Consider the following 4,943-nt stretch of genomic DNA (forward strand, 5'->3'; position numbering starts at 1 on the left):
GGCCCATGAGACATGAAGAAAGATGGCTGGGCTCTTCTGAGAGAGTAGTCTCTTCTCTTGTAAATATATTGTGGTGTGCCAGTGTGAGGCCTAGCACTGCTGTCGCCATTTATACCAATTTGAGAATGCAGCCACATAGGCAAGTACAGCTAAAGGAATAGCAGAGATATGGAGATGCAGCCACTGAATTAAGCCAATCCCAGAGTCTGCTCTACCTCTGAAATTTATGATGTAAATTTCTTATTTACTTTACTTTGCATGTTCTCATCAAAAACATTCTAAATTCATAGGTTCAAAAACCACATATTTCAGATTTTTAGCATAGTTTTTTCCCAGTATTTTCAGGAAGGGCAATTAATTGTGTCAAATTAAATATGATATATTTTAAAATATTTTAAGTGTCTATGTAAACAGAGGTATAAACTACAAAAATTGTTAGTCAAACCATATGTTCTGATTTGGGGTTTGAAAAGCATCACCTCCGTTTTTGGAGCTAATGCTTATTAACATGATTTTCTCAATGTTTGGCAAGATACTTGAAGCACATTTTCAGTACATCCTTAAAACATTTTCCCTTCTGTTTATAGTTTATGATATCATTGCCTTGGTCCATCATGAAGCAGCTACTTATATATTCTGCTCTCTTACTATTCTTCCATTCAGAGTTAGCTAATTTTAACTACCATTTAATAGTGGACAATAGTACATCTTTTTAAAAGCCACATTTAGCTGAACCTTTTCATTCATTCAACATTGAATTATTATTTTTAGTAGAGTACCCAGCCTGTGCCAGCACAGTGCTAGCCATTGGTATTAGCTGTGTGACAGATAAAAGTCCTGCACTCTAAGAGTTTATTGACTTGTGGTTTAGACAGAAAAGGAAATGAACAGTTAATTCAAAGTGATAAGAATATTATGGGGCTAAGTATAGAGTCTTATGAAAACACATGGTGGGTGGTATGTAATCCAGACTTGGGTATTTAGAGAAGGAGACTCAAAAAAAGTAACATCTAAGCTGAGACTGAAAGGCCAAGTAGGAAATAGCTGTTAACCGTGTGGAGTTCTGAGAGGAAGAGGGAAGGCATAGAAGTGGCTTTCTCGGCCGGGCAACAGTGCATAGACACAAAAAGAGAAGAGAATATGGTACATCCTGGGCAGCCAGAAGTAATTCAAGATGCTGGCGCACAAAGCATTTCATGTCACCAGAAGCCCAATTAGGAAGGGCTTTGGAGGCCTGCTAATGAATTTGAACTTTACTCTGAGAACATTGAGAAACTTTGGAAGGAAGCAACTTAAACAGTGAATAAGATGATATCTTTACCTTTAGTGTAATTGTCCAAAAGAGATCAAGATTAGCTCCAGGGAGACCAGTAAGAGAGCCTAGGCAGTCATTTGAGCAAGAAATGATGTTGGCTTGGGTTCTCTTAAGAAAAATAATTAATAGGATGTAGCGATTAATTGGGTGTTGTGGAGAACTGGGGTGTTAATTTAATACATTACTTAATGGCTGTCAGATCCCACAGGACTTACTCTCATAGAACTCCTTTTGACTTGAATAGTTTTAGTCATAAGTTATTCAAGATATCTATGTCCTGGGCAAGACAGTATGCATAGAACTGCCATATCAATATAAAAACCCGATTCCATGTTCAGGATAATTAAAAAAAAAAAACCTTTGTGCTTGAGCAAAGGAGGATTGAGCAGAAGATATGTGTAAACATGTAAAATTCTCATCCCTGAGGGGTTTTGATGATCACAATCCGATCAGTGTTATGAGGTTGGAGGACAGGAGTAACGCTTGGCACAAATCCACCATGGATTAGTAGCTATGTATGTGGTTTTGAACTTCAGAATAGCAGTGAGGTCATCATTGTTGGGAAATTTTAAAGTAGTAGAAAATGGGAACTCATGCATTTCAACTTATAATTAAAGACATTTGAATTAAGGTTGTTTGGGGGTACTTGTAATTTGAAGAAACTCTTTAAGAGAAAAGGGGAAAACTCAAGACAGAAGGTACAAACTCAAAAGCAGTCTGCTAAAATGAACTAAGAGTCAACACAAAGGAAAAGGGAGAGGTCAACGCATTCTCATACTGAGTTTCAGTTGCTTTTGTATAGCAATATATTCTTTGTAGTAGTTTGATTTTTCTTTAGTTTGTATTCTCTAAGTATGAAAAGGAAACAAAGAAAAAAAAATTTCCTTCAAGCAGTATGTTCTGGTCTCACACAATCTCTTTAAGAAATGTTAAAAACAATGCAAAACACAACAAAACCACAAGCACAGGAACTTTTGTTATATTCACAATATATAAACCATTTTCTTCTCAAGATGAAATATTCTTTACTTCACATATCATTCTCTACTCTTTGTAGCCTGAAAAAAAAATCACAAAAGATGATTCCCTATGAAAAAGTTGACTCTTAAGCCAAAATTAATTTTATTTAGTTTAGATTGGTTTAGTTTTTAACTTTTTTACTGTGATATATAAACACACATATAGAACAGAAACAGAGCAAAAATTCTCAGTTAAGTGATTTATTACAAAGTGAATACCCTTGTAATCATGAAGTAGGAAGAAATAGCAAATTTCCCAAATTCAAAACACCCTTTGTGTACCTTAGTCATTATTCCTTACTTCCTTCTCCTCCAAATGTTTATTACCATCATTTTAATAATAATCACATTCATGCTTGTCTTTATAGATACACCGTACTAGTATGCATCCTTTAACACTATCATTTAGTGTCAGAGTTTTGAAATTTACCTGAACGGAATCATCGAGTATGCCTTCTATTAGTCTGGGGTCTTTCATTTCACTTTATATTTGAGAGATACATACCCAATGTTGTTTTTAGTTGTTTATCAAATAATTCACAAGGATTGTATGGATATACCAGAACTTCTTTGTCTCTTCTACCTCTGATGGACTTCTGAGTTATTTCCAATTTCAAATTATTAGGTACGATGCTACTATAACATTCTCATGCCTGTCTCTTGGGGTACATGCACTCATTGCCATTGGGTAGAAATTGTGGAGTCAATAGGTTATATGTAAGTTCAACTTCAGTGAGTAATGTCAAACAGTTTTCCAAGAGGTTATACCAATTTACAACTCAATCATCAGGTAATGAGAGTTCTATATGTTCCACATCCTCACCAACACTTGTGGCTATCAGTTGTTTCCTTTTTAGCAGTTCTTGTGGATATGTAGTAGTTACTTATTTTTGTTTTATTTGCATTTTTATGATTGCTAATTTTAGTAGTCCATTCTTGTACTGATATAAAGAAATACCTGAGACTGGGTAATTTATAAAGAAAAGACCCTTAATTGGCTCATAGTTCTGGAGGCTGTACAGGAAGCATAGCAACCTTTACTTCTGGAAAGGCCTCAGGAAACTTCCAATCATGGCAGAAGGCAAAGTGGGAGTGAGGCTCATCACATGACCAGAGCAGGAGGAAGGAGGGGAGGTGCCGCACACTTTTAAACAACCAGATCTCAACTAGAACTCAGTATCGTGATGATGACACCAAGGGGGAATGGTGTTAAACAATGAGAAATTGCTCCCATGATCCAATCACCTCTCACCAGGCCCCACCTCTGACATTGGGGATTATAATTCAACATAAGATTTGGATAGGGACACAGATCCAAACCATATTACTAATGCGATTGAACCCTCTTCCAGATGTTTATTGAATGCTTTGGATTTTTCTCTTCTTTGAAGTACTTATTCCAATCTCTTGCCCATTTTTCTATTGAGCTGCCTTTTTCTTACTTATCTATAAATATCTTTTGTATACTTGGTATGTGAGCCCTTTGTCAGATACTTGTACTGCACATACTATCCCCAGCCTGAGGCTTGCCTCTTCACTCTCTTGATACTGTCTTTTGACAAAGATACTTTTAGTTTTAATGTAGCCCATTTATCAATCTCTGCCTACAGGGTTAGTGAATTTTCTGTCTTTTGAAAAGCTTTTTTCTTACTGTAAGGTCATGAAGATATTCCCTTATAGTATTTTCTAGAATGTTTGTTTCTATTTGCCTTTTACAATTAGATCTAAAAATCTATCTGGAATTATTTTCTGTGTGTATCTTATGAGATAGAGGAACAACTTCCATTTTTAAAATATTGATATCCAATGGTCTCAGCACATTTTTTTCCCCACTGCTCTATAGAGCTAACTTTCTCATAAATCAATAATCTATATATGCATAAGTCTATTTGTGTGATTCTCATTTTAATCCATTGATCTAATCTATCCTTTTACCAATACCTCACTATTTCAGTTATATATTATTGTAATTACAATCAATATTTATTTTTACCAATATATTTTCCCTTTTCGTTGCTCTCCATTTCTTCATGCATCCCAACCTTCCATCTGAACTTATTTTCCTCATGCTTGATGACTACCCTTTAGTGCAAGTGTTTAGAAAAGGAATTCTCTCGATTTCTGTTTGTCTGAAAAATACTTACTTCTCCTTCATTCTTCAAGTATATTTTTATTGGGTATAAAATTTGTACCTTAGCAGGTTTTTTCCTCAGACTTATAGGTATATTACTCCATTCTCTTGCTTTTATTTTTTTTGCCTGTTGAGAAGACAGCTCTCTGTGTACTTTTTGTGTCTTTGAAGATAACTGTCTTATTTTTCTTGCTACTTTTAAGATTTGTATTCTATCCTTCTGTCTCATTTATTCAGTAAGTTTGCACCTAGGTGTGATGTTTTAAGAAAAAAAATTGCTTGGAGTTTGTGAGCATTCTTGAATCTGTAGTTTAATATCTTTCATCAATTTTTGAAAATTCTCAACAATGATCTCTTCAAATATTTCTTTTGCTCTCCTTTCCTCTATGTGTGATGTTTTAAATACTAATATATTAGAATTCTTAATGTTTCCTGTAAATCTTGTATCACCTTTTCTGTGTTCTCCTTCTCTTTTTCT

Source organism: Pongo pygmaeus, chromosome 5, assembly GCF_028885625.2.
Source record: "Pongo pygmaeus isolate AG05252 chromosome 5, NHGRI_mPonPyg2-v2.0_pri, whole genome shotgun sequence".
NCBI lineage: Eukaryota > Metazoa > Chordata > Mammalia > Primates > Hominidae > Pongo > Pongo pygmaeus.